The sequence below is a fragment of the Lygodium microphyllum genome, chromosome 14 (genome assembly GCF_053477565.2).
Source record: "Lygodium microphyllum isolate KBCC chromosome 14, Lygodium_microphyllum_v1.1.10, whole genome shotgun sequence".
Taxonomy (NCBI): Eukaryota; Viridiplantae; Streptophyta; class Polypodiopsida; order Schizaeales; family Lygodiaceae; genus Lygodium; species Lygodium microphyllum.
Window position 1 is genome coordinate 77,159,859 of NC_141148.1, and position 14,257 is coordinate 77,174,115.

Consider the following 14,257-nt stretch of genomic DNA (forward strand, 5'->3'; position numbering starts at 1 on the left):
GGTCAAAACAGGGCACTTACAGGTCTAGACAGGGTGCAGGACTGGACAGTTCAAACTCTGAAATCCAGCTACAGAATTTTCTGTCCTAAACCTGTTATAGCTCATCTTGAAGAGGGAAATCTTAGCTTTGATTCGCACAAAAAAGTTCTAAAACCGGAGCTTCCTAGCCAAAGTTATAGCCATTTTACTGACAGGGGGTACTGCAGGACTGTACTAATATGGCAGGACATAAAGGCAAAAATAAGGTCCAGGAGGATTATGCTTAGCAAATCAGGGATTCCATGATGGATAGCACACTTCAAGAGAACCCTGAAGAGCTTTAACAACAAGGAGAAGTCAGTTTACTCAATGATACTTTGTTTGCCCATGAACAAAGACATAGGGAACGACATGAGGCCATTTTGTCAAGAATGGAGCAGATGGTTTTATCTACTGATCAAACAAAGTCTTCCATTGATAAGTTGGTGGATTCAACTACTCAAACCAAGGCTTCTATTGATAAGTTAGTAGAATCTAATGCTCAAATTATGGCACAATTTTCTCAATTAATGAAATTGCAAATGGGATCAAGAGAAGCCAATGAGAGGGCTTGTTCAAACAGTGGCCTTTCAGTCCCACTTCAGCCATCCAACCAAAATGGTCATGGAAATGGGATTATTGGAAGAAGAGGCATTCCAAATAGTCAGTATGAAGTAGGAGAAGCTTCACAAAGGCATGATGACTATTTGGGCAGTTTGAATGGGGCCAATACTCAAGCTTTTGGACTACATACTCAAAATTCCAGGGGTACTTTACCAACAGGAAGATTACATAGTAATTCTCAGCCACCTGTTGGAAGATTTTAGTCTCAATTTGGAGGTTCTGTACTTGGTAATCCTGATCAGCCAATTTTGGGACAGCAACCCTTTCATGAAAGAGAGTTCAAGGACAAAATTATTTTAGCCAAATTTAATGGCCAGTCATCTTCACCATCAGACTTAGAGGAATGGACCTCTAAGATGGAGTCCTACTTTGATAGATACCCTAAAACTGATGATATGAAGATTCACTTTGCTTCTTTACATCTAGAAGGATTTGCCCATACTTGGTGGAGGTATATCAAGAAAGAGAATGTACTTATTGAGAATTGGGAAGCTTTCAAGGCACTTATGGCTGAAGTCTTTATTTCGCCTCTTGAGAAAGAGAAGCTAGCACGGAGATGATATGGTTTGGAACAAAGGGGCCTAAGTGTAAGAGAGTATACAAACCAATTCCTCAACTTGACCATGTATGTGGAAAGCATCAGTGATGAGGCCAAGCTTCACAAGTTTATGTATGGTTTGGAGCCATCTTTGTCAGCTGATGTTATGACACAAAATCCTACTTCACTTTTCAAAGCTATTGAGCTTGCAGAGCGCTATGGAAGAAAGTATAGGAAAGAGTCTTCATTTCAGCCAAGTTATGGACAGCCAAGGACTGTTTTAAAGCAGGGACAAGTTGGTAACATTTATGGTAGCAAACATGCGCCTATTGGGAGCTTACGGGTACCAACTTATCCTCCATTCAATGCTTCTAGGTCTCAAAATAATTTCAGGACAACAAATAGTCCAAAGGTTGAATTTAAACAGGGTGACAACAAGCCTAAGTCCACTTCAGCTAATACAAATCCCAAATCTATTTCCATGGATCTTTACAAGGAAAGGAAGGACAAGGGCTTATGTTTCAAGTGTGGAGAAAAGTATACACCTGATCATGCTTCAAAGTGTGTATACAAAAATGTCAAGCCAGAGCTTCAGAGTATGCTAGTTTTTTAGGACTTTGAAGATGACATAGATGAAGCTAATGCAGTGGCAATCAATGCTGAAAATGAAGATTTTGAGGAGGACGTTGGACAGGAGTACTTTTATGATCCAGCCGACTCTTTTCCTTTTGATCCAGGTGGAGATGTTCTGTTTGACACTGGTGGATCTTGTGATGAGTCGCTTGCTGCCACTAATTGTTCTATCTCTATGGATGCTTGGACGGGATCTAAGAGCCCTAATACACTTCGTATGAAGGGAAGCATATATGGAAAGCTAGTGTTCATCCTGATAGACAGTGGCAGTACTCACAGTTTTATCAATAAGTCCATCATAGACAAGTTGAATTGTGTTCCCACAGACTTACAACAGCCCATTAGAGTACAAGTGGCTAATGGTGAAGAGGAAATCAGCACACAGATTTGCCCACAGGTTTCTATGCAGTTGACTGAAAATTTTGAAGCCAAAGTAAAACTGATCACTCTGGAAATGGGGCCCATAGATATTGTACTTGGTTGTGATTGGTTGATGACATTAGGAAGGATCACTATGGATTTCTCACAGTTATATATGGAGTTTATCTCCAATGGATAGCTCATCCATTTACAGGGAATTCCTAGTAGATCTGATTTTCAGCTTATCACCATTCAACAACTCAAGAGAGAGTACAAGAAGCGCTCACAAATATTTGTTTTGCATTTGAACAAGGAAACACAGGATCAGCCCAATAATTCAGCAAACCATCCAGCCTTCACAGCTCTTCTTGAGCAGTATAGAGATTTGTTTGAAGTACCTACTTCATTGCCTCCTAAGAGAGTGGTGGATCACCCCATTGATTTGGAACCCCACTCAAAGACAATCAATAAGCCACCTTACAGATTATCAAAATGTGAACGAGAGGAAGTAGCCAAGCAAATCAAAGAGCTTCTTGAAATGGGATTCATTGAACCAAGTTCTTCACCTTATGCATCTCCAGTCCTGTTAGTCAAAAAGAAAGATGGATCTTTCAGAATGTGCATTGACTACAGGGATCTCAATAAGATAATAGTGAAGAACAGGTATCCTATACCCAGGATTGATGATTTTCTTGATGAACTTAAGGGGGATTGATTCTTCACGAAGATTGATTTGAGATCAGGGTATCATCAGATTCGTATGCGAGAGGGTGATGAAGTCAAGACTGCTTTTAGGACTGATCGTGGGCTATATCATTTCTTGGTGATGCCATTTGGGCTTACAAACGCTCCAACTACCTTTCAAAGCCTGATGAATAAGATCTTGCAACCTTTCCTCTTTCAGTTTGTATTGGTGTTCTTTGATGATATTTTGATCTATAGCAAGACTTTACAGGATCACTTGTCACATATGAGGAAGGTTTTTGATGTGTTGAGACATCATAGGCTTTTTGCTAAGGAGAAGAAGTACTCTTTCATGCAGACTGAAGTGGAATACTTGGGACATATAGTCAGTGAAAAAGGAATACAGGCTGATCCCAAGAAGGTGCAATGCATAAGAGATTGGCCAACGCCTACTACTACTACCTCTCTTAGAGGATTTCTTGGTTTATCTTCATTCTATCGCCGATTTATAAAGAATTATGCGGCAATTGCAGCTCCTTTGACTGACAGGTTGAAGAAGAAGGCTTTCTTTTGGGATGCTCTTGTAGATAGTAGCTTCAACCAGTTAAAGGAACTACTTACTTCTGCTCCTATCTTAGTATGCCCGGATTTCTCCAAAGAGTTTACTATACAGTGTGATGCTAGTGGCCGTGGCATTGGGACTGTTTTGCTTCAGGAGCATGGAGTAATTGCATTTGAGAGCCGTAAGCTTACAGATAAGGATATGGCCATGAATGTTTATGACCAGGAGATGTTGGCTATCCTGCATGCAATCAAGAAATGGCACCATTACTTATATGGCGGCCGATTCAGAGTACATAGTGATCATCGGGTACTCAAGTATTTCCTTACTCAGTCAAATCTCACTCCAAAGCAACGTCGATGGGTAGCTACATAACAGAATTATGACTTTGACATCACTCATACAAGGGGCAAAGATAACATAGTGGCTGATTCTCTTTCTCATATGTGGGCCTACAAAGTGTCAGCCATGACAAAACTACATAATGATTGGATTGAAGAACTACAGGAGGCCTATCTTTTAGATGAGGAATTCAGCCAAATCTTTCAGAAATTACAGCAAGGTCTTATGGAACAAAACTCGCATTACCAGCTTAAAAATGGTCTTATTTGGTGGAAAGGCAAGATTGTTATTCCCTCTACTTCTTCTTTAAAGCGGAAAATTATGGAGGAGTTACATTCTTTGCCTTTAGCTGGACACTTGGGAGTATTCAAGACTTATGACAGGATCAGCAAAAGCTTTTATTGGAAAGGACTGTGGAAAGATGTCAAGGACTTCGTTATGAAGTGTATGCCTTGTCAGCAAAATAAGGATAGCACCCATAAGCCAGGAGGTTTGTTACAACCATTGCCTATTCCTACAGGTAAATGGACTCATATTACTATGGACTTTATCACTGGCTTACCTACTACTAAGAAGGGGTGGAATAGTATTTATGTGGTGGTTGAGAGACTCACCAAAGCAGGTCATTTTATCCCTACAAAAATTCAGTTTACTGCTTCTCAAGTGGCCAACCAGTTTATGGAGCATATTTTTAGACTACATGGATTACCGTAGGTGATTGTCTATGATAGGGACTCAAAGTTTATGAGTAACTTCTGGCAAGTGATATTTACATCTATGGGCACTACGTTGGCTCCATCTAAGGCTTATCATCGTCAAACTGATGGACAGACAGAGAGAGTTAATAAATGGTTGGAGACTTATCTTCGCCATTTTTGCTATGATGTCCAAACCTCATGGGATTCTTGGTTACACCTGGTTGAGTTTGCTTACAACAATTCCACTCATGCGAGCATAGGAGTTTCACCCTTTGAGGCTTTGTATGGTTACAAGGTGCCCTTACCCACAGTCATCTTTAATGAAAAGATCAATCCTCATGGGAAGGAGGAGTTGGAAAGAATGCAGACCCTTCTTCAGCAATGCAAGGTGAATCTAAGGAAGGCTCAAGATCAAATGAAGATGTATGCTGATGAGAAGAGGAGGCCTTTAGAGTTCCAACAAGGAGAGCTGGTTTTGTTGAAGGTGCCCAAATCCAAGTACTCTACGTTAAAAGATGGATCCAGTAATAAGCTTGCCCACAGGTTTTATGGCCCTTACAGGATCCTTAAGCGGATTGGAGATTTGGCATACAAACTAGAGTTTCCCTCTTCTACAAAGATTCATAACGTCTTCCATGTTAGTCAGCTCAAGCCCTATTATGGTGATCCAGTGGATATAGTTGATGAGCTGCCACCTATTGATGAAGATGGTCTTGTTCAGTACATCCTAGAGGCTGTTATAGGTCAGCGCGAAAAGAAGCTTCGATCACGTTCTATTGTGGAATATTTGATTAAATGGAGAGTTTTACCATCTAAAGAGGCTTCTTGGAGACCTGATTTTATATTGGGCGAGTATCCATACTTGAGGGAGACATTGGTGGCTGAAGCCTATTGCTTATGGAGCAAGTATTGATCTAGGCTGGTTCAGGACAGCACGCTGTTTTAGAACCGTTTTTATCGTACCTAATTTTCAGAATTAAGCTATCTATATGGGCTTAAAGTACTCTTCAAGAGCTTCGTTTTAATATATAGTACATCTCATTTGGACACTTCTATCAAAAGTTATGGCAGATTTGGTCCAGCAGGGACTGTTTATTCAGCAAGCTGTCTACTTTGTTCTGGGACTATTTGTTGAAGACTCTATGGCTCCATTTGCTTCTGAAGTATTTCAAATCATGTAAATAGTTGGGCCTTACTTCAGTTCTTCAAATTCAGCTCTTGTAATGGTCATTCTTCATTCATTTCCCATTTGTAAAGCTGTAAAATAGAGTAGTACTCTGTTCTATCCATCTCCTTTCTAGTTGTTTCTAGGTTTGTTTTTTAGGACAAAAACTTTTGGGAAGGGATGGATTGTAAGAAGCTGGGAATAACAAATAAGTGTTAATAATGTTGATATTATGCCATGTCACACTGACATTGGTATAAAAGGAGAGAAGATGTAATTTTTCACATCTTTTTGACACATTAATACAATTACAGTCTTTCTCTCCCTTCTTGCTCACAACTTCTATGGCTTCCCCTTCTTTCTTGTCTTTCTCTCTCTAAATCTAGTCTTTCTCTCTCCTCGTCACTCTTATTCTCTCTCTTCCTGTAGTCTTTCTCTCTCCTCTGCAGTCTTCTCTCTCCTCTTTCTCTCTCCCTGGTTCAAAACCTAATAGCAACAAAACCATGATAATCTGATATGGCATGTTACCAACTTGGATGATGCATTAACCATGAATGCATTACTAAGACACATTGTTTTGAGAAAGTGATTTGGAGCAATCTATAATATAGCTCACACTTAGAATGCTTGTAGCTTCGTAACCAATCATAAGATGATCATAATGTCATAGACACCAACTGTAGGATGATTCCATCAAGAAATCATCCACCTGCTTTCCATCCAAGCGTATTTTAGGGTGATAAATCACATGCATATTTGAATTGCCAAATGGTTGCAACACTTGTATTGATTAATCATGTAAATCTGCAAGCTCGGGCATTATCTCATGTATGTTGTAATGATAGCATAGGCTCCCATGGAAAAACCACAAAGGTTGTAGGTCATTCTAACCATAGGAAAAGCATGCAATAATGGATAACCAGTCTTGCGGCCCTAAAGTGGGATGGATGCCCAAGAGGGATGGGAAAACCCTAACCCTAGAAATCATGTATAAAAAAGATGAGAATGAATAGAACAAGCTATTCATGTATGTGAAAACTTTGTGCACTTGCCTTCTTACTTTCATTGTGAGAGAGTGAGTGAGAGTGAGAGTGAGAGTGAGAGAGTGAGGGTGAAGGATCAAGAGGGTGAAACTCTACTCATCTTCTCTCCAAGCAATCTCTCTTACTATACCCATCCTTCTCTTTTTCATGTGGAAGTCATAGAGGATTGAAAGTCGAAGGAGAACTCACTTGGATTGCAAAGTGTGCAAAGCCCATCCTTCATGGGATTTTAAGTAAGACATGATACCATGTTATTTTATCACTTATACAAATAACTTTCTTAATTAATATCTACACTAGGTTCTTTGTCATAATCTTAATTTACGAACACAAAGCAATCCATTTGAAAACAACTGTTCTTGATTTCTATTCTCATATATACAATCTCTTCAAGAGCCTATCAATCCAAAACTAGGTTACCACCTTTGCCATGTTCACCTTGGGCCATCCAATATTAAACAACATTGGGCTCATGTAGGTTTTCAACTCAAGACAGAAATTACAACTCAAATTAGAGCCCTGGTGGTTCTCAACCACCATAAGGGTGAACCTTCCAATATGGAAGACCAAGATGTACCTAGTAGTGGTAAGCCACATTAGGAACAATACAATACTACAGGCGTAGAGTAATCAAGGCAACCTTGGAGATGATAACTTGCCTCATTCCTATCTAGCTTCTCAAGCCATAAATGCAATTACTATCTTTCTATCATATTTAAAGGCAATCACAATCAATTCCTAATCTTTTTATCAATCAATATTTTCTAGAAAATTCCAAGAAATGAAAAAATAAAACTCTCCCATGATTTCACAATCATGAAGTTCATCTCATGTATTTGCTCATATAATTTTTTATGTGCATGTGAACACATATTTTTCTAAATTTTTCACTCGCAAAAATATTGCATGTGAATGCACTCTATTGAGCATATTTTAGTTTTTGTGCATGTGAACGCACCTCATTTTCTAACTTTTTCTTCATGAAAATAAACCAAGTATTTATAATGCATTTTGAGGTTATCAAGAGCATGAGTGGAAACCTAACAAGTACCTAAGGTCCTTTGCAAATCAGATGTTACTTTGTTTGATGGAGTAGCTAAGTTTGAGACATCATCATGCAGTCTTAAGCTAAACTTTAATAGTGCTTCTATAAGACTCCAAGGCATATAAGCATAGCTTACCTTTTCCATCTCTCTTGGGAGATCTCCTCTCTTCTCACATTCTTGCTACCTTTGTCTCTACCTTTCCCCTTTCTACCCAAATTATTGCATTGTGTACACCATAGATTCTTGGCCTCATTTTAATGAGTGCCCTTTGAGGGTTTCTTTTCCTTTTCTTTCTTCTTCGACATGTTGGGATTTTTCTTTTCTTCAATCTTGAAGTTAGCTCCCTCACTGCTAGTTTCCACCTCCGGATCCAAAGCAGAGTTTTAATCACTAGTGTCATCATCTTGGTTCCTGTGAATTGACTTTGTGGATTTATTTCCTTTTTCAAACTTTTCTTTGAATAGCAATTGTTCCAATATAAGGGCTTTCTTATATAAGGTATCTATGCTATTGTCTGACAATTCATCAAAGACAAAAGCTTCTCGGATTGGCTTATTGAAGCCTTGGACATACAAGGTGTTTAACATTTCATCTCATGGTTGGGCATTTGGGTCAATTCTACTTGTTAGGATTGTGAACTTAGCCATGCAAGCATGGAATGATTGATCTCCTTCCTTAAGGCTACAAAGCCATTCAAGCTTCTGTGCATATGTTCGGTTGGGTTGAAATCTATTTTGGAATGTAGTCAATGCAACATTCTAGGTGGGCCATCCATATTCTACCACTAGTTAGGTTGGAGCCTTTTTCAACATCAAAGATTCAAATACGGTGACTTGACAAGGCTCATTGACCTAGCTAGGGAAGTTGATGATGTAGGTGACATCAAACTAGTGGACGAAAGTATCCAAATCCTCATGAGAAGATCCAAATAACTTTGGGAAAATGAGATAGTGATTTGGTAGGCCATTCTATTAAGAATTAAAAATAGGAGAGGAGATGTAGGTGGGATAACAAGCAGATGAGCATAAGCAAAGAAACGAACCACTAGCTTCAATGGAGTAGTAGGAGCGATTGATGAGTGTGTGGATTCACTTCCACTCTAAGGAGTGATTTAGCCTTAGACTAGCTACCATGCCTAGCCAAGAGCTAGAATTGCATTAGGTGGACCTTGTGAGCATGTACACATTTCGCTTAATGCATAAAGGAGCGATGATCATGGTCACCATATGTAATTAGGTCCCATCATCACTGCCATAGGGTAGAGTGTGGTTAAACTCAGAGCCAACATAGATGGACATTGACATCCTATGCTAGAACCCATAGGGGTGCCACTTGCAGATGGCTAAGAAAAAGCTAGATCACTAGAGTAGATGTCCCCATAGGTGTGACAAATTCTACAGGTGATGCAACTCCACCAGAACAACTAGATGAAGACACTGCATCGATGCCTCCACAACAACCACGTGAGCCACCCTCTCTTAAACCTACACAAGAGCAAGGAGTAACAACTGTATCTCAAGCCGATTGTGGGCTCACAGCATCCACATCTCCATAGCACCCCCTAGAACCACTCCCTCCGCAAGCATCAGAGCGTGCCACAGTAGTAGATCTAACAAAACGGCCTGATGGTGTCCAAGATAGCTCTTGGTCTACCATATCTCTGAATCAGGCCATCTGATCTGGAGACATACATGTGAATATCTCCTATAACTCCTCGTCACTCATCCCTCGACTCATCTTGCTCTCCAAATATTGTCAAAGGTAACCTGCATAGATAGAAAGTGTTAGCATAATCAATATAAAGATTCAAGCAAAGAATGGAAATACAACTTTGAAAAAATGATGTTATTTAAAATGTATATCTAGAGTACCCTTATAAGCGACTCATCAATGAATTGAGTAGGCGGATGCTGCAAGTATGATGTAGCCTATGGTCCCATGTCAATCTCCTGGCACAACTCCACATACACTAGAAGGTCGATAGATAGGTCACCAGTCCACCTCGTTTTTTAAGAATTCATGGCCTCCTGTCTTTCCGTCATCATTACCCGATTCTTCCTCCTCTATAGGATCCAATCCATCTTCAACCTCCACCCCTTGCAATATCGACCCCTCCATTTGTATACTGTCCTCATCGACACTGGGAACATTTCTCTCATCATACAATCTTGCACTCCAGGAAGCTAAATGCACTACATACCACCATCGAGGTTGTCGATGGTTTGGATAGAAAATTACCTATTCAAAATCACATCTAAGAGAGATTCAACATTTGTGACATATTTGTGTCGTGATTTTTTTAAAAAAAGTTCTTGCACCTATTTACAATGTGTCGGCAAGACAAACATGTCGCACAGATTCATCCATCTTTTCTCGAAATCTATTTCAAGAAATCCAGATGGACCTCGCTAAACAATTGCCCTGGCTCCTTCTAATACCACTTTGGACCATTGCACATCGAATATGATCATGGAGAAGTTATGGTAATCCACTAAGATAACACTTTACAAGTTCCCAAAATACTCCATCTCATCTATAATGGTGTTTGGATCCGTGGCTCACCGTCAGCTCTCTTGCTCAAACTTTGCCATGATACCACAATCCATCGTGGAGCGCATTTTGTTGATGAGCTCGACGTAAAAATGTCGCCTGCATGACTACACTGCACTATGTATTTTGTATTGTACATTAAAATGGTTAGGTTAGTTGTCGCATATAACATCTAGATACGATAGCTTATAAAACATGTGGTCACCTTTGGACTGTGGAAATGTGTGGGATCTAGGACATGGCAAGGAGCTATAGCGGATGGAAGATGAAGACCAAACTCATGATGACATAGACAATTAGAGACAAACGGTTACACAAGTGAATTAGGGTCCAAGTTTGAGAGTTGCATTTTAGGAGCCGACCATCTAGAAGCGGTTCGAGCCCGTTTTAAAGCGAAAACATGATCAAGACGAGTCAAAGAGCCAATTTTCATGAAAAATCAAATGGTGGAGGATGGTTGAGCTGGAGTTCTCCTAGATGCATTTCGACGTCAGGAATCCACTGCAAGTCTCGATTCGTCGATTGGAGGTCATTTGACCCCCCATTTAATCCCCGCAAGGGTTGGCGTTATGAAGTAGCTATATTGGATCTGGGAGCCAGAAAGTGTGTGGGGAAGGCCAAGATGATGGAGTTCGATGTCACGAAGATGCCTGTCCAGACAGATATCGATTCGGAGTTGATTTGGCCCCTCAAAACTAAAATAGCCATTTTCCAGCAGTGTGAAAGCACAAATAGGAACTAGTTATTTGCAAGGTTAAGTTGAAACCTTGATTAGTAAGAGCTAATCTAAAAAATGAAACGACGTGGGGGGGAAGGGGCACATTTTTTCGTGCGGCCATTTTTAGCCCAAAATTTTGGATTTCTATAGTCGTCAGAGATAGACAATGTGGAGAGGTCCCTGAGATGCATTCAACCTTCACTCTCCATCACCGAAATTCGATAAAAAATTGATGTATTATGCAAAGAGAATGAAAATCAGTCTTTCTCTCTCCTTCCTCCTCTCTCCTCGTAATGCTTGTTCATATGGTTGAATTCAAGAGAGAAAGGGGGTGAGGTTTGATGACGAATTTGGATGCAATGATGTTGATGGAGTAGGAGGGGTCGTAGATCAGAACACAAGAGTGCGTCAGTGGCAAGAGGGAAGTGTTAGCGGCCTTACAACCACGGCTTACGGTCCAAATCCAAGGGTTTCTATGCCTAGGTATATGTTTCCTTCGTTTTTATGAAAAATGCTTAAGTGAAATGCTTGATAATGTTTGTTCTTGATTTCTCATGCTACATATTCTCTGAAATCATAATGGAAATCAGAAATTTTAATAACATATGAATTTCCCGGAACACAACAAAACCTACAAATTGGGGTTTTCATGGAAAAATGATTAAATTTGGGGTTTTGTTGGGTGTTGTGAGTTCGCATTAAACAAAAATTGGCATGGAAGTGGAGCTGAGTGAGTTTGATCACTAGAAACTAAAAATTTTTAATTTCTATAATCTTTTGAGCAAATAAGTAGGAATAAATAGAGAAAAATGGGAAAATTTAGTTTTTTTGCGACAAATAATTAGGAAAAAATATGATTAATGTTCGTGAATGTTTAGCAAGGTTGAGACATGAGATATAGCCTCAGCTCATCCTTGTTATGTGTGTTTTAGTGCATTTTTATTGCTTTATACACTGAAAATGACAAAAAAAATAAAAGCTTACACCTATGCCACATGGGAAAACCTAACCAGTAGGGGAAAAAAAGGGTTGTGGAAGTGTTTAAGTGTTGAAAATGAAGTAAAGTTTGATATTTTCTTTGTGCACACCATATAGGTCGATAAAAATTTAAGTCTAAGAGGCTAGTAGCACGATTAAGCTCGGCGCTAGTCTCTAGCAATGCAACAACAACGAATAGATTGGAAATCATTGAAGGGCTAGTTTTACACTCCACTTTGCTTATTTGTTTTAAGATAAAATATTTGTGTACAATAAGCATCCACTTTTGCATTTTTCATGGATGCATAAAACCTGTATACTGAACATCGACCAACACTGAGAGTGTGAGGAAGTCCTTGCTGTAGGATAGATGAGCATTGGGGTAAGTTTAGTGAGGAAACATCAACTCTTGGATCACTCAATAAATCAAAGAGCGAAGCTGGTATGCTTGTTCTTTATGTTGAAGCAACACATCTTGGGACCAATCCCCGAGATGTAGGAGAGCTATAGTGAGGCCGCGGTGTTTCAATTGAGAGGTTGCCTCCTGTGTATGTATTACGAGGTATTATACCAATGTGTATGGGATCTCCCTCTGAGGAGTAGGGGAAGGCAAATGTTGGATTGTTTCCTATTACAAATGCAAAATCCATATTAGAAGTTAATATAGTGTGAGCCTTAGATGCTCCTGGCCACGAGGCCGTGTGGGTGTCTTGTGTGTCTTAGAGGTCCGTAGCTAGTGCTAGAGAGCCAGTGTCGGGCCCGTTTTAGGTCTCGACAAAGATGGCAACTTGGACTCATAAACACAATCTTGTGTAGGACTGACAAAGATGAGATACTTAATTGAAAGTACAAAGCATCATGACATTGTATTCATTCCATATGAAAAGTGGTAGTCAAGTGCAATGCTTTATAGTTATTGGATGGTAGTAGTTTTCCCTTTCTATGCATATGGGATTCAGTCTGCTTGCATGTCCTGAGCCTAGAACTAGAAAGTACAAAGTGTGTAGAGGCTACAATAGGTGTGATTGCAAATATCTCAATACCCCTCAATCACAACTAGAAAGTACAAAGTGTGTAGAGGCTTTAGTGAGAGCAACACCTGCAAAGTGTGGGCATGGAAAATCACCAGAGGTTGTCACAAAAAAGGCTAAGTGTGGGTACCACAAACATGGTGGACATCCATAGGCTGTAACTGGGGCCTCACAAAGTGTACAAAGGCTATAATACAAGGCTACATGAGGAGTTTACAAGTTTATGATAGAAGCATTTGGGCTTTAGACATTACAAGGCTAAAACAATCTATCAGAGTAGGCATAGAAGGATTGATGAGGCTTGTCCTTCTCTTGGTGGTCTTCTTCTTCTTCCTTTGCTCCATGTTCTTCTTCTTCTTTAACTGTAGCAAGATAAGCCTTCTGGGACCTTTTTTTGGCATGGCAGAACTTCTTGGTGTATCAGTCATTTTGCAAAAATCACATAAAAGCTGGTCCTTCTTGCCTTTGTACTTGTGATGTAGAAGAACACACCTTATGCCATCTTCCTCTTCAAAGCTTTCATTAAAAAGACAATAAGTAAAGTGTGATGATCCACCTATTGAGTTAGCCCATGTGAACAACAAGCTCACAGTTGTACTGGCTTTCCTAGTGTTTATTAGTGTATAGGAGAAAACAATTGTTGGTAGGCAACTTTTCTTCTAATTATTAGGGATAAATGGGGAGACTTGCGGACAAGAAATTTTTAGTTTAGGATCTAGTTCACCTTCATAAATTGTCCCTGCCCTGGGAAAAACGTCATGATATATTGGATGTTGTCCATCCAGACTCCAATCCCAAGAGGAAATGCTCAAAACATCTGGAACTCCAAGTTCAGTTGGTCGACTAAGGTAAAGAATTGAGTTATATTTTTTCTTTCCTCCATCACAAGAAATAAATATCGAGAAGTGGTTATCCAAAATGGGAGCCTCTTCACAAACACTGGAAATCAATTGCCAATGCCTGAATTCACCTCTAAAACATCTACCAATACTCCCAAAACCCATTCCACCAAGAGGCCCACCATGGTAGGCTAATGGCTTTATTTGTTGCGTAAAAGGGTCAACAGGTGGAGCCCGTCCTTCAGAACTCTTTGCTTTAATGCAAGTCCACAAATGGAATCCAAGCTTGACCATCTTCAAGGCTTCTCTGAATGTGACATTGAACTCTATAAGAAGGTTTGCATGATTGTTCAATCTGCACCTCCATGCTAGTGGTGGTGGGGCTCTGGGATTGTATTCCAACAAATGGAGTGTAGATTTCAATATGT